Below are 15589 nucleotides of genomic sequence, written 5' to 3' on the forward strand. Positions count from 1 at the left end.
GTAGAGAAGCAAGAGTGGATGGTGCCATCCATGAAAAGGCCAACTCTTTCTCTGGTCATCCACCCATTTCCAGGGTTTACGGGTTTCCCAAGCTCCAACTGAGGAAACAAGGCTATTGCAACAAGAATCATCTACTCAGGATGACAGCCATTCTTCAGCATTCACAGGGATCTCCTGTCCAGACAGTGTCAGCACCTGGGAGGCAGCTGTCCCTGGCACAATGACTGCATTACACATCCAGGCATATGAAGAAAACTCAGAGATGGTGGGAAGGATCTGCACCATACAGTGGAAGCTGTCTGTGGATTCAAACTCTTCTAAGGAGGATTAAAAGAAAGGCAAAGGCATATGACTGAAAATGTCTTAAGACATATTTATATACAGGGCTCAAATTTTCATTTTTATTTATTTATTTATTTATTTTAACAAGAGTTTCAACTTAAGAGCCAGACATGCCAGTGACTTTTGTTGTTTTAAATCTGTTCCATCATTTGTTGTGTGTTTGACCTTGGAAGTATCCTGTGATCAGCCAGATGTGCTTGTGCACACTTCTAATCCCTGAACTCAAGGAGGTAAAGCAGAATTTCAGGACTAACCAGTAAGAAACTTGTTGGAGATTTTACTAAATATTTTTAAATTAATCAATTAATGCAATGTGTACAAATGTTTTGTCTGCAGGTATGTCTGTGTACCATGTGCACGCCTGGTACCCTCAAAGGCCAGAAGAGGGCATCAGATCTCCTAGGATTAAAATTACAACTTGTTGTGAGCCAACATGTAGGTACTGGAAATTGAACCCTGGTTCTCTGAAAGACTGGCCAATGTTCTTAAGTACTGAGCCATCTTTCCAGCCCCTGACACATGTTTTAATAGCTACTTTAAGTGCAAGGGTTAGGAGGAAGAGAGACACTCAGAAAGAATGTAAGTTATGATCAGGTGTGACTTCAGGCTTCTTAAGGGAAAACTGCAATTAACTGTTTTAGCATTACCCATTCACAACATTTTGGAAGCATCTTCCCTTTCCTCTCTCTTGATTGGTGAGACAGACTATCCAATGGGTCTGGAGATTCCTTGAATGGGACAAAGTAAAACCAGGAGCCACTAGGTTGCACAAGGGATTTTAAAATGACTCTGTATGCAGGGTTTCTGGTGAAATTCCTAGGAAATTCCAGACTTATCAGCTGGGACAGGAGAAAGCCCTTAAGCAATTGTTAATTGCACTGAAACTCAACCTTCCCTTAGAAAGAGGCTTCCACTTAGTCTCCTGGATGAAGGGTTCCTTTTCATTCTCATGGTCCCCCAAGTGTCCCTGTGTTTCTATCCTGCCTTAGAAAGAGCCCCTCCCAGCCCCCCACCCCCAGAGTAGGGATGTTACGGCTTACTTTCGAAGAGAGATAGAGACTTCTGCAAGGAAGGTGGGGGGGGGGGGATCAGAAAGTCTTCCAGCTTCTACAATTTCCTCACATGCCAAGGTGGTTGTTTTGGGGTAGCATGTTCTGAACCCCACAACTATTGTCTAACATGAAGGCTGTGGAGGAAAACTTCCAGAGCTTGAACTTAACTTTTAATTCTCTTGTGACCTTTGCAAGTTTCTTTGTTGTGTCCCTGTTTCCTCTGGAGCAAAATGTAGGTTATGTCCTCCAAGACTTAGTAGGAATGTTGACCTGACAGGTCGGCACAGAGCCTGGTGCACAGTAGGCTTTTCTGTGTCAGCTACCGGCACTGTGGATGGCTCCTGACATCCATTTTCTCCTCCAAGTCAGGTGCTTTGTCTCCAGCTAGGAGACAGAGATGAACTGAAGATGCCCCAGGGTCTCTCCATGGTCTAGGAGACAAGATGGTGCTGATACGGACAATCACATGGGTCTACAAGGAAACCCAGTCCCGCCAACAGTATCTCAGAACAGGTGGTGTTTGAATAAACTTTGAGAGTGAAATGGTCCAAGCAGGTATAAAGGTGAAAGGGCAATCTCCAGAGCAGGAACTGTGTGTGGCTAGTACAAGGGAGAGACAGGGAGAAGAGCAGGACTCTTTGGAGCTGCAAATGGCTCCAAGTCTGCAGAGGGGAATAAGGCCTGAGCCTGAGTCAGCTCAGGAAAACTTGACTCGGACTTTATCCTGAGAGCCCAGACTGACACTTTGATTTCAAACTCAGTGCCAGATCTGAGAACTTGGATTAACTCCCAATTTCAGAGTGTTGGAGAGGATCCTTGAGTCCCTCTGAAGCCATTTAATTCCCTGCAGATTGTAAACTCCTAGAAGATAAACTACAAATTTGCTGTCATGGTTCCCCCCGGGACATCATAAAGAGGGGTTCTGTGGCAAGAGAGAGAGCATCAAGGTAAACTTAATAGAAAAGCCAAAAGTAGAGGACTGTAAACCCTTCCCCACTTGGGCTACATGTGACAGAGAATGCTCAAGGGAAATAAAATACAAACGTGTGTCAGACATTGGTGGCACACACCTTTAATCCCAGCAGAAGCAGGCAGATCTCAAAGCCAGCCTGCTGGTTTAGAGTGAATTATAAGATAGCCAAGACTACACAGGTAAACCCCATCTTGAAGCATATCTCTCTCTCTCTCTCTCTCTCTCTCTCTCTCTCTCTCTCTCTCTCTCTCTCTCTCTTTTTCACACACACACACACACACACACACGCACGCAGGAGAGGTAGGTGCTGTGGGTCCAACACTTTTGAGTGTGTAAATTTCCCTATCTCATTAACCCACTCTCATTCTCCTGAGAGTCTTTCTCTTTCCTAATAAACTATGTCTATTTGTGTTGCTGTATGTCCCTGTATAACTCTTTGACCTGGGACACTAGACTCTTCAGATTTCAGTGGGTGCTCTGATCCATACTGAGAACAGCAGGACACGATGCTTAAGACAATCCTTTTCTTTTCTCCATCTCAAAGGCCTTGTCGCTTGGCAACCTCTCAGCTTAGTGGTCTCTCACAAATAGGTCCCAGAAAGCACGATTTAACAAAGCATATCAGCTTTGTAGCTCTACATGTTCTCATCAAAACAAGTTTTTTAAGGTGCAGGTGATGTCAAGGCTACCCCTAATCGGTGAAAGGGGCCAAGTCTTCCTAAATCAAAGCCAAACTAGCTTCTAAATGATTGGGGACCTGGGTGCCCCTTTGAGGAAGACACGCTGGAATGCTACAAGGTAGAGAGCCCAGGAAACAAGCCAGAGAGGATGCTTCCAGCCCTGGCTCCTGAGCCCGATAAAATTAACCAAAAAGATGATCTCCATGGCAACAAGAAATTTGTTTCTTAAAAAAGGTTAGAAAGAATGCTTTAGGAAGAAACTCCACGACAGAATATTCTCAGGTTACACATAAATGCCATCCATGCCAATAAAATGAAGGGCCAGGCGGCTCAATTATCTGGATAATTGAGGCCTGAACCAGTGATTTGTAAGAGAATAGGAGGCTTTAATCCTGAAGAATGCAATGGGGCAGGTAAGGGCCCCAATTCAGGGAAACTCCCGCCGGTCCCTGCCTGCAGCTTCCCTAGAATCTCTGGCCCTGGAGGGATGCTTACAAGGATTACCAGGAAATCTTGGCAGGAGAGGAGCTACTGGAGGAAGCTACCCCCAGGAGGCTTTGTGTATCATGAATATTGGGGGGCAGGGGAGGTGTAACAGCTCAACAAGACCTCCCTCATCCCAAAGGTAAGTACCTACCTTCCTTCTCCCTCACTCTCTACCTTTCTCCTTGGAGGTTTAAAAGTGGCTTGGCAAACTGAAACCCGAGGGGCCCCGAAGGGAAAGGCAGGCTCCGTCTGAAGTTTCCCTGCTGCCTCCGCTCCTCCTGTAGAAAGTGAAGGGCCAACACCTGGTACAGAGGGAGCAAAGCCTGGTGCTCCTGTGCTTTAAAACAGTGCCTTGCTCAGAATAAGGGACCTAGCAAGGTTTTTAAAACTCCTAGATGTGTTTAATGACAGTGAAAATGCAGATAATATAGGCCGTCTACTTGGCTTAGCACTTGCCGTTAAACATAATGACCTGAGTGTCATCCCAAGGACCCACGTGGTGGGCAGAAGAAACACTACTCTTAGGTCTCTGATCTTCACACACTCCATGGCCAAATGCTAACCCCATAAACACACGCACCCACAAAGCAAGTAAATGTAATTAAAAAAACTGTTAAAGCACAGGTAATAAACATTGGGCATGGATCAAAATGTATAAAAGAATATGATAATTCACTAAAGTATAGGAAACGAGATACAAGACATTTATTCTAATACTCAAAAGATTTTAAAAATTAATCCGAAATACATTTAAATATCCAAGTCAAGCATCCTCTGCCACGTATATGTAATCACAAGACTTGGGAGGGGAAGGCAGGAATTGCCATGAATTCAACACAAGTCTGGACTTGTACCAAGTAAGTACCAAGCCAGCCCACCCTGCAGAGTGATACCCTATCAAGGAGGAGGAGAAGGTTATAAAATTAAAACATCTAACTCCTATCAAAGCCAGGCAGAACTCACAGATGCAAGGGGACCACGGTGACTCTTGCCTAAGATTACTTTCATTGTAAGCATTTAACAAATTCCAGATGATGGGAAGTGTCCCCTGTCTTTCGTCTTCTCAGTTACATGGTTATTTAAAAAAAAAAAAAAAAACTAATGCCAGGGGCTGCAGAAATGGCTCACTGATTAAGAGACCCAGTGGCTCTTACAGAAAACCAGAGTGTATTTCCCAGCACTCAAATAGGTGACCTAAAGTCACCTCTAGCTCCAGCTTCAGAGAGAGAGAGCATCTTACAGCCCCTTCAGGCACCTGACATCTTTTAATCCTAAAAAAGTAGTTATTTTTATTTTATATATACACGGATGTTTTGTCTGCATATATGTCAGTATACCACTGTATGATTGGTACCCACAAAGGCCAGAAGAGGGCGTTGAATCTCTGAGACTAGTAGGGTTATTACCTGTCATGAGAATGCTGGGAATTGAACCTGGGTCCTCTGGAAGAGCAGCAAGCACTTTTGTCCACTGAGCCATGTCCCCAGGTCCTAAAAAGAAAATCTTGAAAGGAAGGGAAGGAGGAAGGGAGAGAGGGTGGAGGAAGGAGGAAGGGAGGAGGAAGGGAGGGAAGGGAAAAGAAAGACAGGTTGTAATTGTCAGTGATTTCCGAATGCTAAGTGCCCAGAGGACTTGGGCTGCAAGCTCCCAAGCATCTTGAGACTGTCTTAGGGTGCTTCCCACCTGCAGAGGCTCTGCAAATGCCTCTGAATCAGAGCCTCCTTTTCGCTTGTTTGTTTATGTCTCTTTGCTTGTTATTTACAGAATGAAGGCATCTGTCAGCTAAAGACAAGGATCTCTGTGGTCCAATTAACAGTTTTAGATTGCTTAGCTTTGTAAGAACTGTACCTTCAAGGGTTTCTTTTTGATGGCACCATCTGGCCATAACTCCGTAATCCCTGAAGTCGTGGGGATTCCGGAACAATCCTAGAGAGTCCTAGTCAGTTTCAGAACCCCCGGACATGGGTTAAACTTTGGTAGCAAACAGGGTACCCAGGCAATGCCACTTCTCAGCTTTGGTAAAACCTCTTCTCCTCTCCCCCTCGCCCTCCCTCTCTCCCTAGAATATAAAGGCACAAAGGATTTAATTCCCCCTTAGAGCAAAGAACTTGCCCAAAAGGAAAATTTGGTTATTGATTAGTAAACAGATGATACAGCCTGAGCTATCCTCTCCTGGGGTCTCCTGGGAGTTTTGAGGATCAAGTTGTGCACAGTAGAGACTCCCAGCTGCAGTCAGCAAATGGTCAGTCAGAGGACCCTCTATCCACCCTCCTTCCTTCCCTTCTGAAGACCTTTCTCCTTCTACTCTTGCTAAGTTCATTCTTCTCTCTCTTTTGCTTGTCTTCCTAGTTCCCATCACATATTTGTTAAAAACGTTCTCAGAAATCTACAGCAACTTCCTTATTAGGAGCCAAGCACACAAAACTTACCCAGGTAGTGCTGGCTTGCTTCTTAAGAGCTTGCAGTCTTTCCGGTCTAGTCTTTGGTTTCACAGTGGTCCCTAATTCCAGAGAAGAAAAGGAGAGCAAGATTCTGTATTTCTATGTCCCTTGGGATTAATTCCATTGCGCTGTTAATGGAAGAAAACTAGCACCTCCCAAAGTCAGGGGCCCTCAACCCCCAATCTTACTTGAACCGTTTGGCCACCCTTTGAAGAGTATTACTATGCCTGCTTTGTTTGTTTGTTTTGTTTTTCAAGACAAGTTTTCTCTGTGTAACAGTCCTGGCTGTCCTAGAACTCACTTTGTAGACCAGGCTGGCCTCAAACACACAGAGATCCGCTGGCTTCTGACACCCAAGTGCTGGATTAAAGCCGTGTTTCACCACCACTCAGCTACTATGCATATTTTTAGGGCACGAATATCTGCCCTGGGTGGCTCAGTGTATGTTCCTATAAGCCCAATAACTAAGAAGCCAAGCTGAAGTCTAGCCCCTCTGCTGTTTTCTCCAACCCCTCCTCCTCTTCCTCCATAGCACTCGGCTTCTAAGTCTCTATTGATTTTGCAAATGGTGGTTACAAGAACTTCCGGAAAAATGATCTCTTTTCAGGAAAAATTTAGCCAATGCCATTTCCACTCATAAACCTTTTTCCCTGAAGGAGCACAGCCCCCTTTCCCACAGCTTGGCGAAAAGGTAAGAAGAGCTGGGCAGCCCCTGACCTGGCTCCTGCTGGGGCGAGTCTTCTGCAGCAGCCTCCCAGCTAGCCACAGATTTAGGGCCAAGCAGCAGCCCAGCTGTTTCCAGCCTAGGTGAGGACTTCATCCTTAATGCTGTCGTTTACAAGTCAATAAAGCCCGGATGAAACACCATTTCCTCTTCTGGTCCCGCCTCTCTGGGCCCTGTTGTTTCAAGCTTGTTGTCAGGGTGCTGAGGGCCAGGGGCCCTGGGGACTTATTTCACCCTAATGGCTTTGCTCTCCCACCATCCCCCCTCAAGCAGCTTGGCCATAAAGCAAGCCCTAACCCTTCAGAAGGCAGAGTTCAAAGCTCTGACGCCCCAGGACCCTAAACTGTCAGCCTCTCCCTGCTTTATGGCTCCTGCCAGCAGGGTGTTATCTTTGCAAGGAGATAAAGGCGTTGGCTGGAGGCTGGGGCTGAAAATGGAGGCCCCCTGGACTGGGGCTCATCCACCCTGCCCTTCAGGGGCTATTAAATGAGCTCATGGAGTGATGGCCTTTTTCAACTCTATAGTGATGACAATCCCTCTAGGTGCTGGGTGTTTCCAGATCAAACCTGTAGGGGCCTCACCTCCTCTGGAGGATAGGGAAGTCCAGGGCTGTGCAGGGCATTCTTAGCAGCGAGGTGAAGCTCCCCCAGGCCTAGGTGATAATGAGGTGAGAGAAGAGGCAGGTTTAATGGCACTCAGGGCTGCTGGAAGGCAGAGCCAACCCAAGGTCACAACAGCCCAGCAGTGACAGAGCAAGGTCAGGACCCCACCCAGTCAACCATCTGTTGCCGAAACAGTGCAGAGTGCCCACAGTATGCTGGAGGTATGCTAGGTACTGAGGGTTCACCAGGCCGGGGCACTGAAAATTCTCTGGCAGTGGTAGAGGCCTGACTCAGAGCAAAGTGCCCTCAGTAAGTCTGTGGTGTCATGTCCAGCTCCTGACGGGTGCATTCACGAGATCCAAGTCACAGGCTTTGCACTCTTCTGTAATAAGCCTAGAGTTTTTGGTTTGTTTGTTTTTTTTTAATGCCTTTTAGACATGTAAAAATAGTCTGGAGTCGTAAGGTGGCACCTGATAACCAGAACTCAGTGACATCACTCACTCAGACACAGCCCTAGAACCCATGATGCCCACTGGACAGTAAGGATGTAAGCAGGGACCAAGAGCAATCTCTGCTCTGCACATCTGGAGAGATGTCACCTTGATCTGCCCTGAAGGTAGAGAGTCTCTGCCAGGATTCTGACCCTCGAATCAGAGACTACTATTAGAGACTAGGCCTGACCTTCAGCCGAGATAATGCGCAGGTAAGAGCAGGCTTGGGAAGACAGGCTTGTGATGACCCTCAATGTAAAAATATATAACTTTTGTTATACTAACTACGGGTATCTACCTTCTTGCTGGCAATCCTCTTTCCAGGTTTGTGCCCAAACCTGAGATGACCTACACATCCAATGGTCACAAGAAGCCCAGTAGTGAGAAAGTCAACAACTCCTCACCCAGACCATCCAGACAAGGGCAGCCTCCATTGGCCTGAAGTCAGTTGGAGTGCTGGAGTAGCCAGAGAAGAGGAAGACAGAAAGAAAAGCAGGAATGGCTCCCTTATATATGCCAGAGCAAAACCTTCCACAAGATCATGGTACGTCTCACAGCCTAAGACTTAGTTGATATGTAACTGTAGTGATTTGAATATGCTCCGTTCAGAAAGTGGCACTATTAGGAGGTGTGACCATGTTGGAGGAAGTGAGTCACTGTGGGGGTGGGCAGTGAGACCCCCTTCTAACCAGCTGGGAGCCAGTCTTCTTCTAGCTTCTAGTGGCCTTCAGACATAGAGATGCAATTCTCAGCTCCTCCAGTGCCATGCCTACCTGGATGCTGCCATACTTCCTGTCATAATGATAATGTCCTTTATAAGAGTTGCCATGGTCATGGTGTCTCTTAAGAGCAATAAAACCCTAACTAAGACAGTAACCTAGTAAAATCCTCACTCCAGGGAGGAAACTGAGGCATGGGAAGGTTAAAGCAACAGTAGCTAATCAAAAGTTGCCATCAGTCTGTTTGAAACCTGTATTTCATGTTCCTGGGGGGAGGGGGGGAGATCTGATTAGGACAACTTGAGAAAAGAAGGGTTTCTACTGGCTCCCACTTCAGGGGTCAGTCCATTATGCAGGGGAAAGCATGGCAGCAGGCACATGAGGCAGCTGATCACATCACTTAGGAAGCAGAGTTATGAAGGCTGGTGTTAAGATTTATACAATATGGGGCTGGAGAGATGGCTCAGCGGTTAAGAGTGCTGACTGCTCTTCCAGAGGTCCTGAGTTCAAATCCCAGCAACCACATGGTGGCTCACAACCATCCATAATGGGATCCGATGTCCCCTTCAGGTGTGTCTGAAGACAGCAACAGTGTACTTACATACGTGGAATAAATAAATAAATCTTTAAAAAAAAAAAAGAAAGATTCATACAATATGGAGTGACTTATGGCTGCGATAGCCTGGTCTTCACAGCTGATCCTCAGCTCTCTTCTATGTTGTTCATGCATGGATCCCAACCCATGGGATGCTGCCGACAGTTACAGTGGGTCTTCTCGACTCAGTTAACCCAATTTTAGAAATTCTCTCACAGACAAAACTTTCAAGTTTTGTCTCTTGGATCCTGACAAATCAATAGTAAGTATTAACCCATTATGGTCCAAGTGTGCTGTTGTTGGAATGCAAAGGTCCCCTTTTAGTGGACTCAGTCCAAGGCATAGCTATGAGTTGGCCTCATTGTACCAAAGGAACAAGCCCTCCCTCTGGAATACACAGATGCAGAAACATACCAGGGATACAAGTCTACAAGGAAGGCCATGGTAGATGCCAGATTTCCCCTCAGTGACACCACCTTATGCTTGTTCCTAAGGTCATGAGGGTCATCCCTGGTGACCCTAACAAGGTAGATTTGGCCAATCATCCTCTATGGACAACAGAATATTTTGTTCATTGTCACATTGAAAGGAAGAACCAAATGAAAAGGTCCAATGATTCCTTTCCTCCACCACCAGCCATTTTGGGGTCCTGACATGGGGTGTAGGATTAAATAGAGGACAAGAGGTATGCATAACCAAGCAGTCTGGGCCAAGGTATGCTCCCACTCATCATTGACCGATCACTGTCTCAGCTCCTGTCTCTCCTGTAAGGTGGTCTGACAAGTTGTCAGAATTGTGTGAAATCTCTTCCATAGACTTGGCAACAGGCTTCATCCTTTTTCTTTTCCCAGCGTGAAATCCCTGGGGAAATTCCAATTTCGTGGGGGACTGGCATTTCAATGGTCCGATAGCCAAAGGGAGGGGCTCAAGTGTCTCTTTAGAATATCTTCCTCACTTCCAGGATAGTTAAATGCTAACAAGAGCAAAGAACGCCCTTTCCACACAGCACTATGTGAGGTAGACACGGGCAGGGCAGAGGGTAGGGGTGGGGCTGCACTGGAGAATCAGTCACAACTGTGATTTGGGTCTGGCTCCCAGATACCATTTGCAAGTCTGCAGCCCTGGCTGACCCCCATAGCCCTGCATCTGCAAACTAAGGCTCAAGTACCTACTTCAGGGGCTTGGTAAAGATTCAAGAGGCAGTAGCTCTGCATGTTATTCCAATGCTGAAGAACCCAGAAGCTGGGGGCTCTTCAGAGCCTGGATGTTTTCTTTCCTTCCTCACTTAGAGAAATGTCGCAGTTATTTGTTTCCTGCCGGTGTCTAATTACAGTGCCAGAGCCCCATTCTCCAAGCTGGGTTTAGTGGAGGAGGAAGGAAGCCAGGGCCTTTTTCTGTGCTCAGAGGTGCCAGCTGGGAGTCGGTCTCATCCAGAACAAGGTACTTGCATGGGCAGGGTCATTCAAATGCAGGTTACCTAACTTCTCCAGTGGGTTCACAAGTACACGGCTGGAGGAGGAAAGGAAGTCTGTCCACCTACACGCTGGGAATGAAGAATGTCAGGGCCACTTTGGCTGACAATGTCTGCCCTGCCCACGAGCGTGTCCATGAAAACAGCCGTTGTGCTCTTGCCTTTGGAGGGAGGGCTGTGGGAGCAACAGAGCTGGAAAGCACTTGAAATCTCAGAACAGTCAGGAGCCCATCAACACTACAGCAGGGGAGATTTTAAAGTGTCCACTTGCTTCAGAGTCCATTTGGGAGGCCCAAGATTTCTAAGTAGGGCCACTGACTGAGTCCTGGGAAGTCCTGGAAGAAGTTTCTATTGTGTCAAAGGACAAAGTCACAATGCACCAAGGCCATCTCTGTTCTATACACCAACTCGTCTGTAAACCAGGGGCCTGTGGATATATAAACCCCAAAGGCCTTCTCAATGGTAGGCTGTCCATGATTTTGTGATCCAGAGAGTTTAAGGGTCTCTGCCCGATTCTGTGTTAACTAAAAGAAAAGGTCTACCTGTAAAAATATGGCTGCTTCCTTTGCAGGTGATGGTCAAAAAGTCTGCCTGTCCACAGGAAGCTTGAACAGAAAGCTTGATCTGATGGCTTTACCCCATCGATCCTGATGAAGCATATTCAAAATGCTCTGAGAAGAGAGTCCAGGGGACTGGGAAGACAGCTCCACCGTACAATCTTCCAAGGTGCTTGCCACACAGGCCTGAAGACTGAGTATGGATCCCAGGCACCCCCACAGAAAGCTGGTCACAGCAGTGTACCTTTAATCCCAATGTTAGGGAATCAGAATCAGAACAGAAGACACTGTAGGTGAATGCAGTGGGAGCTCAGAACCTTGCTTTAAGCATGACGAAGCCAGAAAGATCCTAGCTACTGATATATTTTAACAGAGACCCAAGAAGTCTCTGGCCTTACCCATCCTACATTCCCGAGTTGCTTGCCTATATGCTGGGACCTGTGTTTACTCCTGTCCTGTACTCATTACAGCATGCTCAAAGGAAATGTTCCTTCACTGGTTTATCAAAAGCCTTGGGGACCATCACAGGAATTTTAATCAGGGTCTAGCTTGAACAAATATGACTATCTTTATCTTTACCAAATAATTAACCGAGTGTTGGAGAGATGCCTTCGTTTGTCTTAGGACCACAGGGCCAGGGAGTGGTATAGTTTGTGAAATCCAGTCTCCTGACTGTACTAAGTGTACCACGCCTCTGTGTCTGGGTAGCAGAGGGTCCAAGTCCAAGAGGTTATCATGTCTGGGGGGCCCCCTACATGAAGGAGATGCTCTGTGTATTTTAGATTAAAAAACAACTGGGTTTGTGGCTTTAGGACTCAAGACAAAGACTCGGTTGCTATTTTTAAAGCCCTAAGTTACTTCTTTCTAGTTCTTTCATCCTGAGTGTTTGTTTGCAGAACAGTGACTTTTGCAAACAGAAAATTCTAGAAGGTACCTCTCCTGCAGTTCTCTTAACCCTGCTAGTATCACAAGCAAGCATTCCTCAACGTGCTGCTTTTTCCACTGAAAATGGAAAATACTCTCTGTTCATAATGGCAGAAAGTCAAAGAGAGCCTAGAGTTAGGCTGACTTCCATTCTTGCCCTTGGATTACTGGCATTTTTTAGTTAAAATGACTGTTTCTATAAAATGGAGTGAATATCCCCTTTGAAAAGATGTTAAGAGAGTGAAATGCAATTTTTTTTTAAAGATGTATTTATTTTATGCATCTGAGTACACTGAACCTGTCTTGAGACACACCAGAACAGGGCATCAGATCCCATTACAAACGGTTTTGAGTCACCATGTGGTTGCCGGGAATTGAACTCAGGACCTCTGGAAGAGCAGTCAGTGCTCTTAACCACTGAGCCATCTCTCCAACCCAAGTAACGAGTACACCACGTGGTTCCACTGGGGCACGAACCCAGGACCTTCTGCATGTAAAGCAGACATGATAACTGCTACACTATGGAACTGGGCTGAAATGTAATTCTTGAGAGCCCTGTCATGTCACAGCTTGGTTGTAGCATGTGACAATGTACATAAGCAAGTCCCTTCCTTGGCCTGTGTTCTCTCAGACTGATTTGCCACCATTAGGCTCGTCTGCTTTGTTAGTATTCCATGCCATTACCCTTCAGGTAACGATCCTTAACCAGCAGGTTCCACTGGCTGAGCTCCTGAGAGTCTCTCCACACAAAAGATGTTTCTGCAGTTTATGCACAGGAAACAGCCACGGGTACTTCAAGGGCTCTTTTTTTTTTTTTTTTTTTTTCCTATCCTCAAAAAAAGGCATTGTCTTGTGTGAGGTGAGAGACTGGAGTATTTGATCAGTAGACAACCTGGTGGAATCACTTCTTTCCATTTTAAATAGGTACCGGGAAGCAAACTCATAACAGCAGGCTTTCAAGGCAAGCATCTTCACCCTCTGAGCCATCTGGCTGACCCTCAAAGGTCTTTCTGTGAAGCAAGCATAGGGCTATCTCAGACAAATCATGGTATCTGGCCCCATTGCTACAGACCTCTCTGAGGATCTTCAGAAAGCTCTACAAAAACCTCTGATATGCCATGGTGCAAAAAAACAACTGTCCAAGTAATACAAAATGAAAAGTACAGACACAAAAGCAAACAGAAGATTAACTCAGTGACTGATCGTTGTAACACTACCTCCTATTCCTCTTACAACTAAGGTCTGTGAAGCTTTCCTTGCATTGAAAATCAGCTTGTAGGCTATATTGATTCATTTCCTGTGAACTCCCAAATGACTGAGAGAGAGGGAAAAATACTGATAAGTAATTAGATGACCCAGAAAGAAAAACTATTAAGACTTTGAGGCCAGCCTAGGTTATATTGAGACTTTGAAGGTATGCTTATGTGTTGAGGGGTGGGGGGACGTGGGGCGGGGGAGAAGATGGACGGGAGGAGAAGAGAAAAGAAGAGAAGGAAGAGGAGAGAAGGAAGAGGAGAGAAGAGATTCATTGACTTTGGGACCTGATGGTGTGCACGCACACTTGTTATCCTAACACCTGGGGCAGGAAGATGCAAAATCCAAGGGCAGCCTTGGCTACACAGCCACTTTGAGGGAGTTGTCTGGGTTATATGAAACATCATCTCAGAACCAACCAAACGTACAAAAAGGAAAGTAGACACAGCTGTGATGCACGACATTCTATGTGGCAGGATAAGAGTTTGCTTACTTACTGTATTCTTTTCTAACCCACAGTTCTAAAATTTTTATAGAAAACATTATCCTCAAAAAAGAATTTAGTTGTTAAAACAACTGTTTTCTATATTCTATAGCATCAACTGGCCCAGGATAAGAGTACATATAATTCCAGCAACCTATCTGCATTGTTCTTGAAAGTGCTGATTGCCCTGGGATTCTAACCAGCTCACACAGGCAGACAAAAGACAAAAACACAGTAGAACTGATCCAACACTCAGCTTACCTTTGGATCAACTGTATGACCACCCGGGCAAGAGCAAACATTCTCCCAGTTGAGTGGTGTTGTTAGGTTTTCTTCAATCACAAATTCATCCTCTGTCCCCTTCCTTCCTTCCTTCCTCCCTTCCTTCCTTCCTTCCTTCCTTCCTTTCCTCCCTCCCTCTTTCCTTCCCTTCCCGCCTGACTTTCTCATTTATTTCCTTCCTGCCTGCCTTCTGTCTTCATTAAATATTTCTTGATCCATGTGCACCAGGCTCAGGCCAGATAGCAGGAATACACTACAGGGAAAGGCTAAGGCTTTATCTGCACACCTTGACATCTGAAGTGTCCTTGTGCTGCAGGAAGAAATGCATGCCTGAGATCCCTAGCAGCTGACCCAGCTGGAGGGGTTCAGGTAAACCTTTTGGGTACAAGGATATCCAAGTGCAGATACTAAAAGACCAAGACATCATAGAGCAGGAAAAGTTACCTCAGAAAGAGGGGTGTCACAAGAGTTTCTCTGGGTTCCAGAAAGTCCTAAAACGCACATGCTGTCTGGAAGGTTGTTCTTTTAGTGACTGTAAGAGTTTCCCAGAACTAGAGGAAGAATATAGTAGGCTATATTTCCTACTTCCATTCCAGCCATTTATTCCTAGGACCCTAGAGTCAGCCCCAGACATTCCAAGGTAACAACCACAGGTCCCCTACCTCTGGGCTACCAGAGCCAAGTCTCAGAGGAGATGTGGTGGGGATAGGGCTTCTGTCTTCTGTTGCTGCTGCTACTGCTGCTACAAGAAACTCTGCAACCAGAATAGCTGAGCAAGCCCAGAGAGTGAAGGTCTGAATCAAACCTTCAGGCATCACTACCTCTACAACTCTGTAGTGTCTCCATCTGTCACTGGGGACGAAGTAAGTCATCCCAGGGTCAAAGGGTGCTGTGAGGTCAAATGGGATGACAAACATGAGGGGAGACTAAGTGGTTGCCTATCCATCTCTCCTATAAGCCACTGGCTGGGGCTGCAAAACTGACGTAGCTCTGCTCTGACTAAGTTGGTTTGCTCCTCGCCTCAGTGAGCGGAGAACACCTCAGAATAGGTGACACCCCCAAAACAGGGCATTGTCTGTGGCGCGCTCATCACATTTATTGTCTATCACCAGCCACGGCAGAAAGAACGGCTCTGCTCGGAAGCCATTGTCTAGGACGCTGATGGGTGACCCAGGGGCCAGGTGCAGCTCATGAGACAAGCGCCCTTCTGATATCCAGCCAAGGGAAATACTGTCCCTTGTGGGAGCATAAAAAGCTTGTCATCTTATCCATGACCCACTGATGGTCAACACCAGAGTTCTGTCCTTTGCCCTAGTGGTCCTCATCACTTGCCTCCACCTCTGTGACCCGTGTATATCCTCTATGCCTCCCTCCCAAGGAAAATCCCAGCATCCCTCTGGGGACCCTTCATACCTTGTTGGTTGGAGAGAGCATAGATTAACTAGTTAGGCAGTCTGGCCCCTGCTCCCACCAGCTGCCTGGATCCCAGCCATTTGTCTTCCCTATAGGCCA

At 46.3% G+C, this 15589-nt stretch overlaps 1 non-coding gene across 1 annotated transcript; it reads right to left on the reverse strand.

The window, feature by feature from the left end:
• Positions 1–12513: 12513 nt before the first annotated feature.
• Trnav-uac3 (transfer RNA valine (anticodon UAC) 3) lies at positions 12514–12586 on the reverse strand. Its single transcript has one exon. It is a non-coding gene; the product is annotated as a tRNA-Val (tRNA).
• Between the last annotated feature and the right edge of the window lie 3003 nt (positions 12587–15589).

The sequence above is a fragment of the Rattus norvegicus genome, chromosome 6 (assembly GCF_021556685.1).
Source record: "Rattus norvegicus strain SHRSP/BbbUtx chromosome 6, alternate assembly SHRSP_T2T, whole genome shotgun sequence".
Classification (NCBI taxonomy): Eukaryota; Metazoa; Chordata; class Mammalia; order Rodentia; family Muridae; genus Rattus; species Rattus norvegicus.